Below are 26393 nucleotides of genomic sequence, written 5' to 3' on the forward strand. Positions count from 1 at the left end.
ATATCTGAATGATACCTCAAAACAGATTTCTCTCTACCAGAGTTGTTCAGTAAATATTAACCAAAAGGTGGAGTGTAGAATCACCAGTGAAAAAGGAGGCGCCCCCAACTCACACAAAATTAGAGGTTATACAATAAGAATTGATCATGAAGCTATAAACTGGTTTATGTAGCATTTTAGCTGAATTTTGGAGAGTACAGGTCTTCTGGAAGTGTGTGTGCCTGCATGTGTGCTAGAAAATGCCTCATTCTGTAGCCCAGGTTGGCTTGGAATTCATTATGTAGCCAAGCTGGCTACATCACAGCCATGCTTCTGTCTCAGAGGGGAGTGCAGTCATGAGTCACTGTGCTCAGCTTGAAGGAGAGATACTTACTGGAAAATCCCATCATTAATGTGTCTACATTTTCTATGTGAAAGGGGCACTAGATTAAGCTAGAGCAGAGCAAAATAACAAGTTAATGTGGTAAGTTGCTAACTTTAAACCCATTTCTGTGTCTTTTTCATCAAAAAGGAACTAAAACATGAGAATGAATACATACACTAAGGAGCTAAACATCTGAAGAGACAGAAAACACACAATTGAGTGGAAAGGAATCTTCACATGGTTGAAGAAGAGAGAGCCACTTCAACTTTTAGAACATAGATCTGAGAGAGAACCAATAGGTATGAGACCCCACAGAAAAGTGGAAAAATGGACGGTGAAGACAATGTGACTGCCAGATTTCTTCACTAAGGAACAGAGGTGGGATAATGAGTTAGATACAAAGTTCAAGCAAAAGATATAAAATTATTTGCAAATATTTTATTAATTTTAGAATTTTTTTACTATATTTTTAAATTATTTGATGTTTTGCTTGCTTACCTATAGAGGTCTGAGAACTTAGTGACTAAAGTGTCTGCTGTACAAGTATGACATTCTGAATTGAGATCTCTACAATCCACATAAAAAGTTGGGCATGGTTGTATATGCTTACAATCTCCAAGGCAGATTGGAGGTGGACATTAGAAACAAGAGGATTACTGGAACTCAGTGACAAGCCCTGCCCAGAGAAATAAGGAGACTGCAATACAGGAGGATAAATATCCTTCTCCAGCCTCTATACACATGCATGCTTATGCACACCTGCACATATGATTGCACACACACACACACACACACACACACACACACACACACACACCACAGGAGATGGGGGAGAGATAGACAGAGGCAGACAGAAATAGAAATAGAGACAAACAGGCAGAGACAGTCAGACAGTCAGAGAGACAAGGGGATACACACAGAGACAGGGAGAGTCAGAGACAGAAAGACAGAAAGAGTCAGAGAGAATCTTTTGTGGTCACAGTACAGTGTACGCATTTCTCAATGTTCTCAAATATGAGTCCCCATGTCTGGTCACTGATCTGTTTTTAGGGTCCCCATTCATCAATTTAGGAAAGTGGTGAGGAACATACCCTTATCCCATTCATTCTGAATTTTGGTGAGGTTGTAGATTTTTGGTTTTAGCAATTTTCTAGGATGATTTTCCTCTAGATAATTTGAAAACTATATTTGGAACTGTAGAAAATGAGGTTTAAAACAAAATGGGAAGTAGCGTGTTCCAGAACAGATATCTGACCCAGATAGTACTCAACAAATGATAGAAAAGATTTTTGTCAGAAATTGGTCTGTAAATACTTCCCTAAAATATGGTGTGTTGAAATCATATTTTAGGTGAGTATTTAGAAATCATGCAAGTGATCAAATATGGGACACATGTGTGTCTAGGACCATGGAACGATACATAGAGCTTATCAATATAGGAAGTGTGTGTGTGGGGGGGGGTTGCCATAGCTACTACAGATCCCTCAGGAACTAAAATTATTTATAGTTTTATACTTTTCAAATGAATTCTGTTTCCAGTGCTGTACTAGCTTCACCAGCAAAAGCTACTGTCAGGCTTGTCCTTATCTAAGTTTGAAATAACAATTTCACTCTGATTATTTTTCCTCTGTACTATGACAGGTGTCTGTTGTGGCCTATCACTTTCAAACAAGCTCTACTCTGTTTTAAAGATTTAAAAGTTATCAGGAACTCATAAATCTTTCAGTATATCTCCAAAGCTGGCAAGGACCCTGTTTCAACCTCCACACATATTTATGCTGAGTTTCACTTCTATGGCCTACCAGCATCACTAAGAGCACATCCTACCTGGGATCTGAGGGACAGGAGGATCACTCATCAGATAAGGGTGATTTCAGTGAAAACATAAGGGGCTGAATTCAAATCTCCATCACACAGAAAAAGTCACACTCACTCATCTGCAAACCCATAAGCCATGCATTTCAAGCCAATTTCAAGGATAGGGAGACATAGAAGAGGAGGATAACTGGGGATTTCTGTCCACCAGTTTAACTACAAATCCAATTTTAGGCACTGTCTCAAGGAAATAAAGGGGGAAAGACAGAGCAGGATACTCAGCGTTCTTCTCTTGACTCTGTTCATGTACACATGTGTGCACATTTTTTTGTTTGACAATTTTGTACATGCTGATGTGTTTTGATCAAATAGTGGCATAGATGTTATGAAAGTAAACTCCTTTCTAATTGAGCTTAGGCTAACTCACACCTGGTACTGTTAATTGGGCCAAAACTCTTTAAGACTATAAGTTAAATATCCTACCTCAGAATATAACACTTTAGAATATTTTTGTATGTTCATTTTGTTGTTAGTGACAACACAATGCAATGGTTGTGAGAACTTGTATTGTTCAGCAGATTAATTAGATGAGTTGGCATTTCTGTACTCTTTGAAAGGATACATTTTAAAGTGCTCTCATATGGAAACATTTTGAAATTACTGAAGAGATTTGGCAGAAAAAATCTCTCCAAATTTACCACAATTAAATGGGAAAAAGTAGAATTCAGAAAACATAGCTCTCCAAATGTCTTTGGACATTCCTGAGCATTGTAATAATTTTTGGATAAAGGATGTTCACCTCTATATCATTTTGGTGGGACAGACTGTTTGTAAAGAAATTAATGCTTAAATATTATTTTAGTATCACTTCTGCAGGAGCATTCTTCCTGTAAATGATAAAGTGTTTTGATTGTACTGTGTCCAGGGTTCTTTGGGGTATTGACTCTAGTGTACCAGTGTGTGATAGGGTAGGTTGCTTCTATGTAGTGTTAATAGGTTTCATTTATCATTTCTACAGGTGGTTAAAAGAGGATGAAAAGAAGGCAATGTTCACGGTTGCCTACAATGAAACTGAACAAAACTTCAATTTTATGAGGAGCTGCAAAAGGAGTATTTCTACCATCATAAATGTGTTTTATGTGCTAAATAAATAAATTACATACCATCGGGAAAGCTGCTTTTATGTATCCTCATGTCTCTAAGTATAACCAACTGCAATGTGGAATATTTTCTCATCAGACTTAAGATTCATTGTATTTTTTTTCAAACAGTAGCTCAGCTGCAGCTTGATTGTTTGGAAGAAATGCATCGGTAGTTAATAATTATAGCTATTTTAAAATATGACCTGAAAAATTAATGTTTTAGTTCAATTTTAACATGTTTACCACATTTCACTGTATTTTATGCATAGTGCTTTCAGTAACTAAAAAAATACTATTCATTGCATGCACTCTGCTTCCCATTGCCCCATATGAAAAACATCACACATTGATCAACACATTATCTTGTAAGTTGGAACATTAGAATTGTATCTAGGTCTTTAATGCTGGGGAATAATATCTTAGTTCCTAATAGATCCCCTGTCTTCACAGCATCATTGTAATTCTCTTCCAGATCCTAAGCATGCATTTAGTTCCAGTGGAAGAGCTCGCTGTTCTTTGTCTGGATACCAAATCCTGGAACTGAGTAGCTCCACCAGCCTTCCAAACCAACACACCTTTGCCTGCATTTCAGGGCCACTTCTCTTCTCACTGGGCAAACCGATGGTTCCTGTGAGAATCACAGCACATATCTGCATCTCACCAGTATCTTCCTTCTCAACTAAGTACTTGCCCCAGAGAATTCCACCCCTTCTCAACATCAGAAACTGGAACTTCTCTCTCCTTATCTTTGCTGACCCTTCCCTCATGCCACAGACAGTCCTCCGAGTCTCACAGACTCTCCTTAACCTGCTTTCCCCATATTGCTAGCAGAGTTTACACACAAGCTTTTCCACGTTGCATTACAGTCACTACCTCCATTTCTCACCCCAGTCACTCACGGCTACACCAGACATGTGGGTACTCTGGGTGGGTTAATTATGTCCGGCCCTCTAGGCATTATTTTTGTTTTCTTTTATTTAATGATGCAGCATGAAAAAAAAACCAAGCTTCTATGAATGCAAATGGCATGCCTGTTTATCAATTTATAGTAAGAATTATTTAAAGTACTTAGGCCTGCTACAGGTAGCTGATTTACAACTCTCACTCTGCCTCTTTCTAATCAATTCTAACTAGATAATATCATTCTCCATGTGTACACACACAGGGTGGAGGATTAAGCTAAATGGATGGTTCAAAGTGTTGATAGAAAATGTTTTGATTTAAGAAAGCTTGCAAGCCACTCATCTTGTTTTCTCTTTTGGGGGAGCTATGCTACTACTTGGGGGTATCTTAAAGAAATGAGCATTCTGATAATAAAGCAAATTCCTTTTTCCCTTAAAAACAATTCTCTGCCTTGCTTGTTTACTTGTTTTCACAGAATTTACCAATTTAATAGCTAAACACTGTAGCTTTAAGACAAACCCTGAGTTAAGCCTGTGGCCTCATAATTATATGTTTTTATTTATAGAGGTATAGCTAGAAGTCTGTTTGGGTTTTCATTTATTATTGTTTGGTTTTACCTCCCAAGCTAGAATACACTCTGTAGCCAAAGCCACAGATATCCAGCAGTTCTCTGGGTCAGTCTCCTGAACATTAGATTACAGGCACCACATCCACCTAGGGGCGCTTTTATAGAGCCACTTGAAGTCCCTGTACAGGCTACAGATTCAATCCAGCCACTACGCGGTTATACTAGAATAATCATGTGCTCATGGGGCAACCAGCTGCCCCACCAAGCATGCTTGCTGACGCCACACTTAACTTAATCTAAGTTTCTTGAATAATTGTTCTCTGTGTCATTTATCAGATATGTGGATTCTGTTGCAGCATCAAGGATCCAATCTTGGGCTTCATACACGCATACAAGTCTTCTATCTATACATTCTGGAAGGAGCTTTGTACCTTTTTCTTACCTAACAACCTGGCATTTGAGGATTGGAGCAAATATATGAAGCATAAAGACAAGGTTCTAAATGTGTCACTGGTAGGTTTCCCATGCATAAGTGGAGAGCCCCACCACATGCACATGTGTGTGTAGCACTAACTGAACTAAGTGGGTTATCAAAAATTCTTTTTAAAGGAGACATGAAGTTGAAAAGGGGACATAGAGGTGGTCGGAGGGGGGACGTAGAGATGCATATGATCATATTTTCACACGTGTATGAATGTCTGAAGAAGAAAATTTATAGAAGCTCAATACAAAATAGTTACTTCAGCTTAAGCTTATACCACTTACTGCTTTAAGCTATTCTTACTACTATCTGATAGTATCTTCTTCAACATTCATTTCTCATCCTATTCAATTTCCTTGATAATAGGTAACATTTTGGAGTATAATAGTTTTGAAATGTTCTTCAACATTTCAGATTTAAAACTTCAGCAACAATGCTTCCTCATGTTTTTTTTTCTTCTGTTTTAAAACCTTATTCTGCCTCCCATTACAAAGTCTATTCTCATCTTTGAAATCTACTTATTCTTTCAGATTTTTATCTTTTTGTTCTCACTGTATCTGATCTCCCCAGGTGATGCTGTCTACTCTCATGCTTGCAATTACCGCTTTGATTCAGTTATTATCAAACCTCTGTCTTAAACCTTAAGCAAACAATTCATTTCTGATACTTTTAGCACATCTCTTCATGACCAGCCACCAGGATAAATTTATCTTTTTATATAATATTTTATTATTTTTGACAATTTCATATATGCATACAATGTACTTTGAACACGTTTACCTACTACTCCATCCCTACCCCCAACCACTTCCAATTTTGTGTTTAATTTTTTAAAGTAATTCAGTCTAATTTGTATTGTACATATATATTCATGGGTCAACAACAGAGCATCAGGAACCTAACAGGAGCTGTACCCTTAAAGAAGATACATTTTCCATGCTTTAAAAGCTATTAATTGTGAATAGATGCTGAGATAGGGGTAGTGACTTATGGACCCTTCTGTCCTCTATGCTGGAATTTTGATCGGCTTAATCTTGTGCAGGTCTTATGCAGCCAACCACAGGTTCTTTGGGTTCATTTGTTCAGTGAATTTATCATGTTCAGAAGATACTATTTTACTCTGGTCTTTCCTGACCTCTAGATTTTACAATCTTTATGATATCACTTCCATGGTGCTACCTGTGTCTTTAGAGGAGGGATATACATGTTCTATTTGTGGCTGAGAACTACACAAATACTTATTCTCTGTACTTTGACCAGTTATAAATTTCTGGGTTAACCAACCTCCACACTATCACAATCACTATTGTACACACAAATTATCTGATGCAGTCTGAGAACTATGCTCTGTATCAGTTACAGAGATACAAATTTAGAGGCCAATTTGATACAATGTTCATTTAACAAAATAATAGTAGTAGATTCAGCTATATGGGGCTTATGATATGAGCTTCTTAACTATTCTTAGAGAGATTGCAGTACTAGTCATGTGTTTCTATGGAGCAGGCCTTAAGTTCAATCAGAAAGTAGTTTGTTTTTTCTCACAACTGTCATGCTACTATTGCACCCATAGGCCTATCTTGCATTAACTGTTAGTAGGATACAAATTATATGAAAGAAAAAGGAATACTGGAGAGGGAGGTTTAAATGAAGAGAGGTATAGGTGAGTAAGGTATGGGAGAGGGTGGAGAGGGATCACTAACACTAAGGATGTTTGGAAAAGCTCCATGGAAACCTAATGTTTTGTATGTTTCATATCTATCTATCATCTATCTATCTACCTAACATCTATATGGATTTATAAGCTTTGGAGCTAAAAAAAAATAGGGTATGACAATGTTCCTCTTAAAAGCCATACATTTCTTGAGTATCTCAGAGACCTCCAAAACAATACAGGTTGTTGCCATTGCTCTTGGTTTCCAAGCAGAACTTGATGATAACATGCTGATGATATGACAAACTTTGGCTATTAAGAAATAAAGGTGATACAGACTAGCAAGCTGACTCTCATTGGCTGGCTTTCATAAAACTAAAAGGTGTCATGCAGGCTACAGGAGGTAAGTCATAAGTCTTAGGCAGTTCTAAAATTGTCATTTTAGCCACATATTCCCACTCATCCGCCCCTCACTCCCTTCTCTTTATGGTTGACGTCTCTTGATATAGAGCACTTACTTTAATTTTCAAAATCCAAGCAGGAACAATAGAATCCTTGTTCAATTTATATTGTTAATCATCTTCTCTCATCTACATGCATCTAGAGGCCTCCTCTCAGATATTCCCATTTGCACAATGTCAAGCTCTGGAGGTAGGAGTGTTTCTGAGTCTTACTCCAGCTTTGGTTATTGTTACTCTACTATTTAATAGAGTCTCATTTCTCAAACTAAAATCTGAATTGTGAGAATAACAGATGAAAATCTTCCAATTTATTCATTGTGTTTTCAGAAAAACAGGTGGGTGTTTTCCTGTACTGAGACCCATTTGCTCAAGTGCATATAATATCTACTATCTTGTGAGCTCACCCACATTAATAACCTATCTATTTTATATTATATATACTGCTTGTTCCATATTCCCAACTCTCATTCACACATAAGTTTCTTTGTTGGAAAAGTTTATTAAGGGAAATTCTGCAAATGACATGTTTTGCTCCTTGAGTAATGGCTACTTTTCTACCAGAACGTTTATGTAGAGTAACTCTCTCTGTCTTTTTACCAACTGCAAATGGATAGCTGGAAGATTGCTTCTGTGGTTTCCTCTTTATCATAGCTTTTCTTATTTTGGATTTGCTTCTATCCAAAATGAATGATGTAAATTTTACCTACTGTCTTTATCTTCCGATATTTGGAGAACTTTTTTTCTTGACTAACACAGGTTGTTTCCCAAGTACTCTACAGTAATTAAAAATGAGTGTTAAATGTATTATTGTGGCAGATACTCCCTTTTAGAAAACTTCAAACCAAAACTAATAGATATTAAGTCAGTTATAGCTCCCTTCTATTCTGACACCGAGGATGGCTTTTTCTGTCAACTCACACAGGCACAAACTTCTATAATCAGAATCACATAATTTGTACTTTACATGTATTTCACTGGAATTGAAACAATGGTTACATCACTTTCCACCTGCCTATATACTTATCCATCTATCATATTTTCACAATAACATCAATATGTATTGATCAGGTCTTCAATAACATTATCCATGATAAACTTAGAGAGTTAGCTACAATAATTCCCATTTTACAGATGAGAAGAATGATTTGTGAATAAATTAAGAAACTTCTTATTGTACAGCATGTAAATCTAGTTCTGGGATTTGATTGAGGTTTTTACTGATGGGAAACATGTTCTTGGGAGCTTTGTTAAACTGACTAATAATCAGAACAAGTCCTCTGTCCTCTCTAATGAAAACATTAAGTTTAAACCCTACCCTGTAATTAAAAAGCACTTTTTAGAACAGTATCAAAAACACTTTGGGTTGATTTAAAACCAAATTTCTCAAGATTCTGCTGAATTTTATTTTTAGTCTTCCACTGACTTCATTCTTTCTGTTTCCTACCTTGACTCAGTTCTATTTTGAGAATGAAAAAAAAAGTCTCTCTTTGCTGCTCCTACCCCCAGGAGATGTCAGCCAGCGTCCATCTTTAGAAGACAGGAAAGCTCCTGCACTGAGTGGGAGTTCTCAGCCGGAGGAAACATTGTGGGTTTTATGGATGCTCTTTGTTTGCTAGAATCAAGTCTTAGGCAGTGATACTATGTTCTGTTGTTTATTTTTTTAACTTTGAGGAATTACACAGCCAACTAAAAAATTGATAATGGGTGTTTATTTAGCACTTATACTGAGCCAGACGCTGCACAGGAAGTCATGTGACTTTCCCAACTTTATTCTCCAACAAGTCCCTAGCTTTAGGTTGGCAGAGGTTCAAGGCAGTGGGCTAGGAATGGGGACTCACAAGCTAAAAGGCTGTTGCTCTTTTTGTAGGTGTTGTCTTGCTACATTTGGTGGTAGCCAGAAGAGATTCTAAATGTTTAATTGATCTGAATTTACTGGCAGACCATGGGCAACCTCCCCTAAGATACATTGCTCCTTTGGCTTAAGATATAGAATTCTCTACCTCCATTAACCTTCTTTCCTGGATTTTTATTTTTAAATCTATCTCAGGGGTTCTCAAGACCTAGTCATAGTATAAGAAAATCATGTTTTCCCAGAGCTTCACCTGATATTTGGCTATGGCTCTCTGCATCTGATTCCATCAGTTGCTAGAGAAAGCTTCTTTAATCCATTGACCTTTTTTGCTGCTCATGTGTAGTTCTAATCCTAATAGATTAATATCTAATTAATATCTATCCTCTGGGATATTCAGGCACTGGTTCTTGGTCCTCCAGGCAGTGTCAAAAATGGGCTCCCATTGTAGGAGCCGGAGGTGTCAATGACATCACAAGGAAACCCATAAAATCCACTAACCTGGAGTCATAGGGTCTCACAGAGATGGAATCAACAATGAGGGAGCCTGCATAGGTTTGACCTAGGCCCTCAGAATATATGTTATGGTTGTATAACTTAGTCTTCTTCTGGGACTCCTAACAGTGGGAGCATGGGATTTCTCTGACTCATCTTTTTTCTTGTTAATGTATTTATTTATTCACTTTACATCTCTATTGAAGCCCTGTACCTTCCCAATCCCCCCTCACATAACCCCTCCCCAACCCTCCTCTCCCCTTATCCTCTAAGAAGAAGGAGGCCCTACTGGGTACCAACTCACCCTGGTACATCAAGTCACTGCAAGACTAGACACTTCTTCCACAGAGGCCAAACAAGGCAGCCCAGTTAGGGTAGCAGAATCCAGAGACACGAAACAGAGTCAGAGACAACCCCTACTCCAATTGTTGAGAGATGACTATGAAGACCAAGCTGTACATCTGTCAAACATGTGCAGGAGGGCTAGGTTCAACCCATGTATGCTCTTTGGTTGATGATTCAGTCTCTGGGAGCCCCCAAGGGTCCAGGTCAGGTGGCTCTGTTGATCTTCCCATGGAGTTCCTATCCCCTCCAGATCCCTCAGACCTTCCCCCAGATCTTCCAAAAGACTCCTCCAGCTCTGTCTAATGTTTGGCTGTGAGTCTGAACATCTGTTTCTGTCAACTGCTGGTTGGAGCCTCTTAAAGGACAGTGATGCTAGGCTCCTCCTGTCTGCAAGCATAACTAAGCATTATTATTAATGTCAGGGTTGGTGCTGACCCCTGGTTTCAAGTTGGGATGGTTATTTGTTGGCCATTTCCTCAGTCTCTGCTCCATCTTTGTCCTTGTACTTCTCGAAGGCAGGTCAAATTTTGGGTCAAACGTTTTGTGAGTGATTTGGTATCCTTATACCTACCCTGGCTACAGGAGGTGGTCACTTCAGGCTCCATATCCCCCACTGCTAGAGTCACCCTCTTAGACTCCCTGGAGCCATCACAATCCCATATCTTTGGCACATCCTAACCCATCCTATCCCCAACACACATTGATTACCATTCACTCTACTGGCCATCTCTCCCAGGTTCTCCCTACATCTGATCCCCTCCTCCTTTCCCCTTCTCATCCCCTCTCCCAACCGGTTCCCTCCCTCCAACCACCTCTGAGATCTATTTTATTTCTCTGTCTGAGAAAGGTTTAATGATCTTTCCTTGGGCTCTCCTTGTTTTTGGCTTCTTTGGGTTTGTGGATTGTAGCATAACTATATTATCCTACATAGATAATATGCACTTGCAAGTCCATGCATGTCCTTTTGGGTCTATGTTACTCACTCAGGATGATATTTTCTAGTTCCATCCATTTGCCTGCAAATTTCATGATGTCCTTGTTTTTAATATCTTAGTAATGTTCCACTATGTAAATGAACCCACATTTTCTTTATCCATTCTTTGGTTGAGGAACTCTAGGTTGTTTCATCTGGTTTTGGGACACTTTTCTTCCCATTGGATTGCCTCATCCAGGCATAAGAAGAGATGCCTAGTTTTATTGCAACTTGATATGTCATGCTTGGTTGATCGCCTTAGGAGGCCTGCTCTTTTCTGAAAGGAAATGATTGAGGAGTAGGGGCCATGGAGCATGGACTGGGAAGTTGAAATGTAACATATTTTCAGTTGTGAACCTAGCCTTTTCACAGCTGAATCATCTCTCCAGCATGGAATGTAATATATGAAAGAAGAATAAGAAATAAAAATAAAGATAATACTGACTGCAATCAATCAATCAATCAATCAATAATCTTTGCCATGTCAAAAGTAGTTTCCAGTGGCCATGTTTAAAATGATTGAAGATTTAGGACTGAATAAAAATGAGTAGTTTAAATTCAGATGACAGAAGCCCCCTTGTGGATCACCCCTCCAATGTCAAATCTGTAAGAAACTTAGCAAAGTAGATGGCTACTGGCAGGGGTAGGTTTAGAAAAGGACTCCCTTTTAGGAAAGGAGCTTGCCATCAGGAATTTGACTCCAGTGACTATATGGAAAACACAATTGGGTTTTGTTAGTTTCTTCTTTTTATTACTATTATTTTTAGTGGAGTAAGGTCACAAGATCGGGGAAGACCAAGGAGGACTGAGAAGTAATGGTTATTGGGGTGCATTATATGAAATTCCCAAATAATCAATAAAATATCTTGTTAAATAAAACATGTAAGTGGTGAAGGAATGAAAAAATTCAGACGAACTTTAGGCTGTGAGTATACACATCACAGATGAACTTGAGGTAAAAATTGTTGGAATGTGCTGTGGAAGGTGTTATTAAAGGAAGAAGACTGTTTCCAACTTGTGTTAATGAATATGCATTCTATAAGTGGCCTTCCTCGTGTAGCAAAATAAATAGCATATAATCTTCCTTAAGGAATGAACAGTATAACTGGGGATGTAAATAAATGCAAACTAGAGTTAAAAGGGCCTTTGTATTAGACCTTTATTAGAAGTTCATAGGTGACTAGTCTTGATTATTTTATGAAACCTGCATTGTCTAAGTTTGGGAGGCATGGAGCAGGTGGAACTCTACAGGGCACTTATTTGTGTGCCATTATCATTCTTGCAAAGAGTGATAATGATATCATGATCATATCAAAATGATACTAGCTCAAGCTCATTAAATAAATGCATACCAAACATTGCATAAAGCTTTTTTATTTTACACTTATTTAGTGTTTATATACATGCACAAGCGTGCCATAGCACATGTGTGGAAGTCGGAAGACAAGATGTGAAGTTGTTTTTTTATTCTCTACTAGTGGGACTGGGAATTAAACTCAGGTGGTTAATATTGGTAGCTAGTGCCTTTACCCACTGATCTATCTCACCAGTTCCTAGACCAGTTGTTCCCATTCTTCCTAATGCTAGGAACCTTTAATACAGGTCCTCACACTGTGGTAACTCCAAAACATAAATTTATTTTGCTTCTACTTTATAATTAATTGTACTACTGCTATGAATCATTATGTAAGTATCTGATATGTATGCCATGACTCACAGTTTGAGAACCACTGTTCTACAGCCACATTTTTTAAATACATTTATGTTCAACCCAATGAAAGAAAAACAGCAACATAAAAAAGTATCCTTAACAATTTGGTGAAGAATCAAGGTCTCAGAAGTAATACATGTAGATGCTTGAAACCAACCTCAAACATTTTGATTAAAAACCTTTCTGTAGGTGTACATGATCAATAGCTATGGCAATGCCACAGCAGAGGTAAGTAATGTGTGCAATGCATTTTGTTTGGGGATGTGCATGTGTGTATGTGCTCTTCATCTTCATTTCTGAGATGGCATCTCTCATCAAATCTGGAACTCGTCAATATAGCTAGATTGTCTAGCCAGTACGTTTCAGAGATCTGCCTACTTGCTGTCTTCTCTGTGCTAGGTTCACAGAACCATGCTACTATGCCTGGGTTGCACATGGGTACTGGAAATCCAAACTCATTTGCTCATGCTTGCATGGCATAGTGGTTTGAACCAGAAATGCCCTCTCTAAGCTCAGGTATGTGAATACTTGGTCTCAGGTTAGTGTGCTATATGGAAGATTGCAGACCATTCAGGATAAATCTTGCTAGAGGAAGTATTCACTAGTGGTGGGCGTTGAAAGTTTATAGTCTTACCCTACTTCCAATTCCTTCTTTGCTTCTTAAATGTGAATAGAGATGTGATCTCTCAGCTTCTTTCTTTGGCTACCTGCTGCCCTGCCATTAGGAACTCTCCCTAAGGAACTGTAAGCCCCAAATAAATTCTTCCTTCTACATGTGAAAAAAAATACTTCTTTCTACTGAACCATGTCCCCTTTCTTCTCCTGCAATGGCATATTTCAATTTCTGCTAGTCCGGAAAATAAAGTATCTTGTGTCATTTTCCCCTCTCAGACACAAATTTAAAATGCAGTAGAATGTATAAAGCATTTCTTAAATCCTGAATTTTAAATAAATGGGAAAAGAACGACACATGGAACAGCAGGTGACAGCCAACAGCTTATCAAGGTTACAGTATGACCAACAGGTTTTGCATTTTATCTGTTTATTTCTTTAAAAAGCAATCTTCTTAGCCTTTGGACCTCATGAACATAGCCGAATACTCTCTATGAGCAGCAGTGTCAGCAGAAGAACTGGCTACAAAAAGAAGTAGAAATGTTTAGACATGAGAAGACTGGATGCAAAGCCAGAGCAGACGGCAGCGTTCATGAGACAAGACATCTCTATACACAGAATCAGAGAACTGTAGGGCAAGCTCCTTGAGACTCATAATGTGAGCATCCCAATTATGTTGTGTTGGAATTGGGATGCTTCTTATGGCTATAGCAAGTGGCAAAACAGCTAAAAATGGAACACCCAGCTCCTTCTGTTGATCTCTGCCTAATCATTATCTCATTACTCATGAGAACCCGAAGAAAAAGCATAGAAGAAAAAGTTCTTAACAGTTCACTGACACTGGGAAAAGATATCACCTCTTTCTTACTGAAAGGCACTGAGTACATTACCTTGGCCTCAAAAATATTTTATCTCTGTAGTAAGCAGAGAGTGGGTCCTAAGCCCTACCTTACAGGACAATTGCAAGTATCAATGAGAAAAATGTAAGATGTAAATGTCCAATATTCATTATCACTATTGATATTAAATATTTTCTTTGAAAACAAGTCTCCATAGACTGAGTGTGAACTCATAGCCTTCAGTGGGCTTTGGTTCTTAATTCTACTCTTTCCACCCTTGTCTTGAGAGGAGGTATAGTGATGTAGAGCACTATCTATGTGAAACTCAATAAAGCTGTGGACTTTCAATCAAAGTCTTCCCATGGCCCTTGCATCTTTATAGATTAGTTGTCAAAAGGATCCAAGAAAAAAAGAAAGGTACACAATGACGATAAGTTATATTATAAAGTGACTGGAAGAGTAAAAACAAAAACAACTTTTGATGTTCACATCAATGTCAACTTTTCTCAAACAATATTAACATAATTTTAGAAGTTGTCTTCATATAAAATGCAAATAGATCCATATTTATTAACCTGCACAAAACTTGAGTTCAAGCGGATCAAAGACCTTATCATATAACCAGATACACTAAATGTAATAGAAAAGAAAGTGGAGAATAGCCTTGAATGCATTGGTACAGGAGACAACTTCCTGAACAGAACACCAGTGACTCAGGACTTAAGATTAACAATTATAAAATGGAACCTCATGAAACTGTAAAGCTTCTGTAAGGCAAAGGGCACTGTCAATAGGACAAAATGGCAGCCCACAGATATGGAAAAGATCCTCACCAACCCCACATGACTGAGGGCCAATATCCAAAATATATAAAGAACTCAAAAGATTAGAAAACAACAAACCAAATAACCCAATTTAAAAATGGAGTAGAGAGCTAAACAGAGAATTCTCAACAGAGGAATCTCAAATGGCAGAGAAGCACTTAACCAAATGTTCAAAGTCCTTAGTCATCAGGGAAATGCAAATCAAAACAATCCTGAGACTCCACCTTATACCCATCAGAATGACTAAGATCAAAGATTCAAGCCACAGCACATTCTGGCAAGGATGTGGAGGAACTGGATCACTCCTCCATTGCAGGTGGGAGTGCAAACTTGTGCAAACACTATGAAAATCAATTTAGTGATTCCTCAGAAAATTTGGAATAGGGCTTCTCAGGGACTAGCTGGAGACCTGAGATGGAGGAGAATCTTTGTAAGTGATCCTAGCTGAGACTGCTGGTAACTGGGGATATGGTGACTAAAGTGATCACTTCCTGTGGCCAGGTGGGACTTACAGTGGAGAGAGGAGGACATCGACCCACCTACAAAAGCCTTCAACCTGAAATTTGTCCTGCCTACAAGATGGGAAGGCCAACCAATGACTGGCCCAATTTGAGACCTATCCCATGGGAGAGAGCCAATCCCTGACACTACTAATGATACTTTGTTATGCTTACAGACAGTAGAACAACAACATAAAAATATAAAGACTGTACTTTCAAGTATGATGTTACTTTTTACATGACATAATTTTGAAATCATAGTTATCGACAATTTTCTTCAAATATCTAAACACTGTAGTATTATCTTCAATGAACTCAGACTAAGTCCAAGAAATATACCCATTTTATTGACATATGCGTGTCTTTATGAGATATTAGATGTACACTATTGGCAGAAAATCCTGAGAGCTCAGGGGAGACCACCACTTCTGCACACATTCCTGGGCCAAGAGGAACCCTCCTAGTGCTCTCTGTGTCCCCCCCAACCCCCCTACCCGGGGCACAGGAACCTAAGAGGAGTCAGGGGCAGGACCCTTCTGGTTTCTGCCTGTGCTTGGAGCTGAAAGCCAGTAGGCAGTAGGGCTGACACACCTGAGAACAGAGATAAGATCAGCTTTCTGCTCTGAGCGACCTGCCTGGAAAGCAGGCACAAACCCAGGATCACTCTGGGGCAGAACCCATCCGGTTTCTGCCTGCACCCGGAGTTGACCTGGTCCCATAGCTCTCTGTACCCAGATCCAACTGAAAGAAAACAGGGCTACAGGAGTGCTGACACACAGGTTTACAGGAGGGTCAAGCCACTGTCAGAGACAGCAAAACAAGCTAACACCAGAGACAACCTGATGTGGAGAGGCAAACTCAGGAAGCTAAGCAACAGAAACCAAGACTACTTGGCATCATCAGAGCCCAGTTATCCCACCAATGCAAATACTGGATATCCAAACTCACAAGAAAAGCAGATTTGGATTTAAAATCACATCCTATGATGATGATAGAGGACTTTAAGAAGGACATAAATAACTCCCTTAAAGAAATACAGGACAACACAGGTAAACATGTAGAAGTCCTTAAAGAGGAAACGTAAATGTACATTATTAATGAATTACATGTGAGTTCATTAAAACTAAGCATTTTGTATCCCCCACAGGGAAAATTTTGATAAATTGAAACCTAAAGTCACATTCACATTCTGAAAATGGAGAACTAGTATATTTTAAAAAGCTGTAAGAATTTCTAAAGATTTATGTGTATTGAAATAAAGTAATTTTTTAACTAGTAAGACATGAGACCCGTACTATATGCTTATCAGTGTCTGGATTCATATATAATAATAGACTTCCCATGTTCATACTCAAAATCACACTAAGAAAATAAGATTCTACTATGTGGTCAGGTCAAATAGTATTTAGGTTTGATGACTTCTAAATATGGTTTATTCACCGGTGCTATAGCATATACTCTCAGTAAACGTCTAGCACCAAAACAAACACTAGAGTCTTGGAAGAATTTATTACTCTAGAAATTATATTTCTGGAGTAATGACTATTTTCTTGTACTGCTTAATTAATGATCCAAAATAATATGGATCATTAGTCATAGAGAGTAATATTAAAATTCCAGGATATCATTAAAGATTTACAAATGAATAAATTAGAAATCATCAGTGATCCTTATATATAAGCTCTACTCAGCTATCAAGATACCTGAAAGAATTTATTGAAATTTATTTGCTTTTGGTCTTTGCTACTCAGAGTTTGGATCATTGGCAAGCAGCACTGAGGTCAGCTGAAAATTATTAGATATAAAGTATCACAGATTCCACCAAACATTTAATCCTTCTGAATGCTGGGTGCACATTAAAGTTTGAGAAGAACTGTGTAGGAGTAGGTATGCAAGGATAAACAATAAACATTTTCCAAATTGATGATCAATCAGGATTAGATCATGACAGAACATTGACTCATCTTTCTGATGTTTTGGTCTCTCCACTTAAATAATAAAATGAGAATAGACATTTCTTCTCATGAGAAATAAATTTTACCATAAGACACCTATTCTTTAATTTTTTCAGAGAGGAGATAAGTAATAACAATTTGGGGTGGCTTAAAATAACAGGTATCTCCAGAAGGAAAATCCTCCAACTACCTTGGGAAGCACTAATTCTTCAGTAAATAACAACAGGGCTTGATTATCCAGTCTACAAGTAGACAGAGTTCTCACAGTAAGTCATTTCTTTCACATCTTTGTGGTAACTCCACAAAGTGCCTAATCCTGTCAGAACTGTAACAAGCAGGAGCAAATTATAGCATAGTGTATCTCCTTGGGAATGAGCCACAGTCTGAGAACTTCAAGGTGCTGTAAGAAGAGCTTTGCTTGGGCCTCTCAACCAGCCTTCAGGGCATTAGCATAGCAAGGCACCCAGTACCAGAGCTGTGCCTTTTCACTTGCCAAGCAAGAAACTCTAGAATCTGAGTAAGAAGTCAGCATGGGCAACGAGAACAGACAGTGGATGCTATAGATGGGAGATACAGTGTGGACCTTTCCTTGGGATCTGTGGATTACAGGGTAGCAATCTGAAGATAGTCAATGTAGAGACTACATTTAGAAGCAAACCTTAAAAAGTATCTGCCCAGACTCTATCTCTTCCCACAAAATGACAATAGACAGTTCTTAATGTACAAACCTGAAACATACCCTAAAGATAAAACTGTTGAATTCAATAGAAAGGTGATTTTAATTCACTGTCATGAAGTCACATGTAGAGTTTTGGAAGATATTTAAGAAGTAAATCAGTATCCTTTCATTTAGTGTGAGCTGGTAGTAGGAACACTTAATGCTGCATATTAATCGTGCTTTTAGATTTATTTAAGTTTTAATTATGTAGTTATTTGTAGTCCCAAATCTACTTAATTACCACTTATGTATCCAGCATGCACTTAATAGGCTATATTTTCTTTATCATCATTAAATTTGTCTTTTAACTAAATTGACATGCTTGCTTACTACAGGAAATAATTAGAACATAAGAAATTTGTAAAGGTTGCATTGAGTTAAAGCATATAAAAATCTATTGAAGAATTGCTTAGCAAAAAATAACAAAGTATCAGCTTTAGGAAAATACAGTAAAGTTGAATGCAGTGGTTAACAAAACCTTAATTTAAAGTAAAACATGTTGTACACACTTCTCCAGGGATGATTTAAAATCTGCAGGATATGGGAATGGAGAGAGCATGCATTAATATTACAGTGGACACAGATTCAGCTCACCTGACCTAAATAGTAGCTTACAATGGTCTGTAAATTCAGTTCCAGAGGATCCTATGCCCTCTCTGGTCTCTGTGGTATTGTAAGAATTTTATGCAGTGCATGCATATGCTGATAGACAAAAATAAAATGTATAGAATATAGTTTTTTCATCCTCTATCCTATCATTGGTGTTTCTTCCTGAACCTTTATCACAGGTAGATTTTCGGAAGGGTGTAATTAAGAGATATTCTGAATTATAAAATAAGTATATGTCACAAACAAATAGCGTTATATCTTTTTCAATTAAAAGTCATTTACATGTGCCCTTACACCTCTTACAAATGCTATTTCAGAGAAAGACTTGACTTCTCTTGTCCCATCTAAAATATGTCTATGGATTCCAACTGGAATTATACACATATCTAATTTTGTCTCTGTTTCACAGCATCATATTGTCATTAGCAAATTTCCCATACTGTTATAATCCAGAGGTCAGATAAAAAAGTACAAGTAGCATGGTAGCCAGCCAAAGCCATTGATTCATCTTTACAACCAATTAGATGGAGACTTTTTAATGTTAATTTTAAAATTATTAATTTTAATCCAACTATTAAAATAATCTAGTGAGGCTTTTAAACGTCCCTTCAATTTCCCTTGCTCATAGCTCAATTATATTTTTATGTGTCTGATTTACATATCCTCCCTGCAAAAGGCAGTTCATACAAAACTAGACAGAATTTTCTGACAATAAGAGCTTTTCTGAGCATCAGTCTCCACACCCACAAACTGTTTTGCTGATACAATCAGTGCAGTGAAAGTGCAATGGAATCGAGGGCTGTGGCTCCAGGACTCAAAATCTTATATTCAGCTATGGTAGAAGGCAGTTAGATAACCTACTAAACAGATTCATGGAAAATCCAAACTTTATGTCCAAATCTACTCCATAACACGATGCTACTCTCCAGCTTACACTTCATATAATAAAGATGCTTGTTACTTTACAGAGGATGTGTTCTCTACCTACTCTCCTTCAATGTCATCTAACTAAAAGTAAATTTTTAACAATTTTGGGAGATGATATTTTCATCTTTAAAAGATTATGAACAGATCCATGTTCTCCACTGTTTCTGAGTCCCAGTTAGCCTCAGCTACAGAGCAGCATTATAAAAAACATACTTTATATATTTCCCAGTCACTGTCTCAGTTGAGCAAGTGTTACTGAGGCAAATAACTACAAGAAATAAGGATCTAAAAAGATTGGCAGAATAACATTTATAAACTCAAGAAGGATCAAAACTGTGAATATTGATAGGAAAAATAAAATTAAAAGAGACACTATAAAAAACTCATTTTTACCTGTTGACTTGAAAAAATAGCTGGGATGGAAACTAGACCTACAACACACACAGTGCATCTACAACTCATTAAGTGGAAAGAAAAACACCCAAAAAGGAATAAGTAAGAATCCAATAAGGAAGGTCCAATCAACATTAGAGGTCCAGTCTTGTTAGTGTTATGAGGAAAATACAAATTTAAATAATTGGTATTTACATTTGATATCTGCTTAATGACAAATTTGAGTGGTTGCAGAGAAAGGGCCAGACTTGTACATCATAAATACTAGAGTTTTTGCTACCAGCACCAATTTGTGTTTGTGTGTGTGTGTGTGTGTGTGTGTGTGTGTGTGCGTGTGTGTATTTATAGAAAGGATGAGCCCAAATTATGCATTGTCCACCCTGTAGAAAGAAAGAGAGAGAGAGAGAGAGAGAGAGAGAGAGAGAGAGAGAGAGAGAAAATAGAACACCATGCCAAAGTCGTATATCCCCTTGTTCTAATAAAATAAACATCTTGTAAATGTCTCTTTGATATCTTCACCTTCTCCCGATGGCTTAGGATCATACCCTATATAACCTGTACAGACAAATAAGTAGCTGTTATTTCCCATTTCACTGTAAAATAACCCTTTAGAAGAAACACCAGTGAAGTTAAAAGACGTACATTTCTTTGTTGAGTCTGAGTCAGAAGGAACTAGGACAAGTACCAAAAACAGCTCAGAACCCCCTGGAGTTATGCTTCTGAGAAGACATGATCCATCTACCTGCCTAGCTCATTTGGTCTCGAGAACTTTGGCATCAAGACTGTCTATTTCTCCATTATTTTAAAAAAAAAACTTCTCCATGAGTAGCAGCCAAACCGTCATCTTATTACCTACAGAGATATCCACTTAACAAAGAAAGAAATTGTTTAGAGTACAATGAGGAGAGACAAACCACTGGAGACAAAGTTTTGCCAGTGAAAAGCCCTAAAGCTCTGATCCAGCAAATAGTCCCTGCCAGAAAGTCTTATTTTTAGTTAGGCAATGATTCTCAACAAGCCATGCAAGTTCTCCTTGTTCTGTATTTAAGACTTAAAGGAACCATAGGACAGAACATAAACTAAATACCTTCTTTAGGCTTAAAGGTTCCAAAGTCAGGGTAGTGACAAGTACAATGGCTTTTCCTTACAGAAAACTAACAACCCCTACTTTTTCCCTCATCCATATGAATTTTAAGTATAATACAATTGTATAATGAGCATGGTCATAATAACTTGCTTGGTGAGGATAAAATGAAATAAAACACATATTAAGGATTTTTAAATTGCATAATTAAGCCATTAGCTTCAAGAGGTCTGGGCTGATCCAACTTTTACTCCCTTTCTCTGGTATTCCTCAGGCATTTGGGGAAATATTCCATTTAAATTGTACTTTTTATGATAATCACAAAAAAGAATCTAATGCATGGGAAAGTCCAATCCCTGGCTACATTTTGAAGTAAAATGGTTCCTATTTCCTTTGTCTGGCTATAACAAAATACTCAAGGCAACATCATTTATATTAGACAGAAACATATGGATCCCCTTTATGGAGGATAGGAGTCAATAGTTAGGGAAAGAATCTGGAAAGAGCCTTCACACTATATCATCTTGTTATTAAAAAAGGAGGGGGAGAAGAAGAAGAAAAAGAGAAGAAAAAGAATAAAACAGAAGAATCAGATTAAAGGAAGAAAAGAAGCCCACTCATTCAGTAATGAAGCTGAACTCTGGCTGGCTAGTTTAACTCCCATCAAAACTGATTGATTCAATCTCTTAGCCTCTGACTTAATTACTCTCAAACTAACTCTAGAAATCTGTTCTGATCTTCTGGCTCCTTCTCTGGCTTGTTTGGTCTTCACCTAACTTTTTCTCTTCAACCTGTCTGTAAAACTCTCCTGGAAAAACTCCCTACTTTCTGTGCACTGCTCTCTTAAGTCATTTCTCCTTCCTGTTTCTTTTTGTGTGAGTTGGGCATATCCCATTCTGTCAGATTTTTATCTGATTCATCCCTTTTCCTCTCAATTAGACAGCACTTTCAAACATGGTTACTTCCTTCTATCAACTGACTTTACCTCCATTGTTTGTGATTAAAAGGTATTCCAGCCAGAGCAACCATGTTGCTGGATTTAAAATCCTAGCCTTCTATGCAATTAGGCATAGATAGCCACGTGTCTAAGTCACTATCAGTGAATGCGACTCTAAAATGATGCTACTCCCATTTTAGCCACAACATTTTGACCATTCAGGTTACTGTTCTCTCTCATCTTCCCACAGACTGGAAGAGAGATATAACAGTAACCAAGTAAACATCATGGAGAAGAGGACAGAGTCTAAAGGATATAAAATCAATGATAGAAAGTTATTCTAAGTGTAGGAATGAATCACAAAACAGAGTTATATGGTCTGTTAGATGAGCAATATATTCTTTAAGTGATTGCCATTAGTTATGTGCTATTTTATCACAGCTTAACTTTTCCCATAACAAATACAGAAAAAGTAAATATACTAAACTAAATTTTGCCTTTTAGAATGCTCTTTCCCAGTAGTGGTTCTTAAATGTGTTTTTGTATTTTAAGGTTAAGTCTAAAATAAATCATCTAAATTTAATAACTTAAATCACTGATGACAAATAGATGTCTATATTACCTTCTTGGTTCTAGTAATAGTAGAAGAGCTTAATTTCCAGTTGTGACTATAAAATAATTTGAGGTGCCAGAGTAGTTAGAGGTTGGTGAAATGGAAAGGAAGCAAAGAAAGCACAGTTCAAGTATAAGAACATGCAATTAATAGCAAAAGGACTTGAAATGTTTTCTTTACTTTTTCTGTACCCAAAGATAGTACAATGCACAGAATATGGGCTTAGATCATCAAATGATGGAGCAGCTGTGTTTAGTCAGCAAGAGCACAGTTTCTGTTTTAGTTAGCAGCCTTTAGTTACAGAATACATGTGCATGCTATGAGGAGCACCAATACTGTCTCAAGCACAGGTAATTGCTTTGCAGCTATGTTAAGAATTTTCATTTTCTAGTTTCAAGGAGCCTCTATTTGGGTGATGTAAGACAATGCTTTCAAAAGCTCTTATGACTCTCAACCACATTTTTCTACAAGGGATGTTTTTCATGCCAACTAAGTCCCTCCAACATTGTTATACTTAGTAAATGTTAATTCTATCCAAGAAATATTGGGTTCTGAGTTTTTTGTTTTTTGGGTTTTTTTTATCTTTATTAACTTGAGTATTTCTTATTTACATTTCGATTGTTATTCCCCTTCCCAGTTTCCAGGCCAACAGCGCCCTAACCCCTCCCCGTCCGCTTCTATAAGGGTGTTCCCCTCCCCATCCTCCCCCCATTGCCGCCCTCCCCCCAACAATCACGTTCACTGGGGGTTCAGTCTTGGCAGGACCAAGGGCTTCCCCTTCCACTGGTGCTCTTACTAGGCTATTCATTGCTACCTATGAGGTTGGAGCCCAGGGTCAGTCCATGTATAGTCTTTGGGTAGTGGCTTAGTCCCTGGAAGCTCTGGTTGCTTAGCATTGTTGTTCATATGGGGTCTCGAGGGTTCTGAGTTTTAATTGAGGTTTCCAGTAAGGAGGGTTATATCTCCTCTGTGCCTTGAAAACCCAAACTGACCTTGGGCTATTCTTTGAGTATACTTTTTCTGTGGAATACCTAGCTCTGTGCGGTGTCAGAATTCTGTGGTTTTATGTTCTGTTATAGTTTCTGAGTTCTTTCTTAAACTTATTATTTCTAATAAAAAATTCATCATTGATGAATGGGTGCAATGATCATTTTTACACACTTCCCAAATTCTGCATTCTTTGACCACTTCATACAAATAACTGTGTAGAGGGAGTGATACAGATGTATGTGGGTGGGTAGAGAAACAGTATTTTAGATAAAAATCTTCAATGTTGTATTATTATATCCATCAGACTACAGACTCTTATGAAAAAGTGGGTTATAGAGTTGATAACAGAAATACTAGGTATATACAAATAGATCTAGCCCTCCAGTGAATTTTGTGCTATTATATGTAATAAACTGAATATCTTATTGGGTGGGAAGTTCATTGATTATTTAGTCACAACTGTTTCTAGACAACAAATAGATCTTAACAAATAAAAGATGCAGAAATAGATACTGAGTGGTGCCTGATTTAGGAGACCATGAACAAACATGCTTCTGTGAACACAATAAAACGGTGCAGAGAAGTAACAAAACAAAAAAAAAATGAGATTCCTTATGTCTGAACCATAGAATGATGTAACTTCACAATAATAGTTCATTAAAAAATAGTTCTTTAATAGTGGGACAGGAAAAAAAACTAATTTGTTCTTATTACATAAAATGTAGAAACTATCAACTACCTCTGATCAATGTCAAAAAAAGGAAGAAAGGCAGTTGCTCTACACATAAAATGTATAAATGACAGATGAAATATTTATCTCTCCTCTTCAGAAATCCCAACTAATTAGAAATTCAGCCCCATCCTGTCCCTTATTAAAAGGATCTTAAATCCTATTAGTTGCCTACTGGTGCTTGGGTAAGTTATTGAACTGGAAAAGTACATGATGGACTCTAGTTAGACTCTAAATGTTTGATAGTTTAGGCTAGATGTTAATTCTTTCCCAGAAGCTCCTGTGTTAAAAGCTTGGTCCCAAAATGGTACTTGGGTCATCAGTTGGTTAAAACACTGAAGAGTCAATAACTGGGTGTCTAGTACTAGTTCCTTCCTAGCCACTATGAGGTGGTCTTCTCTGTTCTTACACACATACATTGTGTTCTGCTTCACAAAACTCTGGGAACAGCAGAGTCAAAAGAATATGAACCAAAACTTCTAAGACAATGAGCCAAATTAATCTTGTATTCTTCAAATTACCTTTTGTCCCAGTTATTTTGTCATAGCCACAAAAGCGACAGACACAGTTACTTTAAGAATTTAGGCTAAGAACAGGACTGTGTATATGCTAGGCAGTGTTCAACATCCTTACTCATCAGGGAAATGCAAATCAAAAAAACCCTGAGATTCTACCTCACACCAGTCAGAATGGCTAAGATCAAAAACTCAGGTGACAACAGATGCTGGTGAGGATGTAGAGAAAGAGGAACACTCCTCCATTGTTGGTGGGATTGCAAGCTGGTACAACCACTCTGGAAATCAGTCTGGAGGTTCCTCAGAAAATTGGACATAGTGCTACCTGAGGAACCAGCTCTACCACTCCTGGGTATATACCCAAAAGATGCTCCAACATACAATAAAGACACATGCTCCACTATATTCATAGCAGCCTTATTTATTATAGCCAGAAGCTGGAAAGAACCCAGATGCCCTTCAGCAGAGGAATTGATACAAAAAATGTGGTACATTTACACAATGAAGTACTACTCAGCTATCAAAAACAATGACTTCATGAAATTTAAAGACAAATGGATGAAACTAGAAAATATCCTGAGTGAGGTAACCCAATCTCACACACACACACACACACACACACACACACACACACACACACACACACACACAAAATACAATAAAAATAAAAAAAACCAAAATACGAAAAAAAGAAAAAGAAAAACCCACACACGGTATGCACTCACTGATAAGTGGATAATAGCCCAAAAGCTTGAATTACCCAGATACAATCCACAGAACACATGAAGCTCAAGAAGGATGATGAAAGTGAGGATGCTTCAGCCCTTCTTAAAAGAAGGGACAAAAATATTCATAGGAGGAGATATAAAGTTGGAGAAAAGACTAAAAGAATGGTCATTCAGAGCCTGCCCCACCTGGGGATCTAGTATATATATATATATATATATATATATATATATATATATATATATATATATATATATATCCACAAAATCTAGACAATGTTGAAGAAGTGCATGCTGACAGGAGCCTGATATAGGCATCTCTGAGAGGCTCAGGCAAAGGGTGACAAATACAAAGGCTAATGATAGCAGCAAAACATTAAACTGAGAATGAGGTCCCAATTGGATGAGTTAGAGAAAGGATTGAAGGAGCTGAAGGGGCTTGAAATCCTGTAAGAACAACAATACCAACCAACCAGATCTCCCAGGGACTAAAATACTACTCTAAGACTACACATGGACTGACCCATGGCTCCAGCTGCATATGTAGCTGAGGATGGCCTGTTTGGGCACCAATGGGAGGAGAACCCCTTGGTCCTGCCAAAGCTGAACCCCCAAGTGTAGGGTAATGTCAGGGCAGGGAAGTGGGAAGGGGGGCTGGTTG

At 37.7% G+C, this 26393-nt stretch overlaps 1 protein-coding gene and 1 long non-coding RNA gene across 4 annotated transcripts in view; one reads left to right on the top strand and one right to left on the bottom strand.

The window, feature by feature from the left end:
- Positions 1-3352, top strand: part of LOC120097183 (uncharacterized) — a 67577-nt gene extending 64225 nt beyond the window's left edge. For 2 of the 3 annotated variants that reach the window (XR_015638586.1, XR_015638585.1), the window contains 2 exons: positions 512-742; positions 3198-3340. This is a non-coding gene — a long non-coding RNA (uncharacterized LOC120097183). Of the gene's footprint in view, positions 1-511; positions 743-3197 lie in introns of all 3 variants that reach the window. The other variant, XR_015638587.1, reaches the window with a different exon arrangement.
- Positions 1-26393, bottom strand: part of Fgf14 (fibroblast growth factor 14) — a 630557-nt gene that overhangs the window by 452640 nt on the left and 151524 nt on the right.

Source organism: Rattus norvegicus, chromosome 15 (genome assembly GCF_021556685.1).
Source record: "Rattus norvegicus strain SHRSP/BbbUtx chromosome 15, alternate assembly SHRSP_T2T, whole genome shotgun sequence".
In the NCBI taxonomy this organism is placed as follows: Eukaryota; Metazoa; Chordata; class Mammalia; order Rodentia; family Muridae; genus Rattus; species Rattus norvegicus.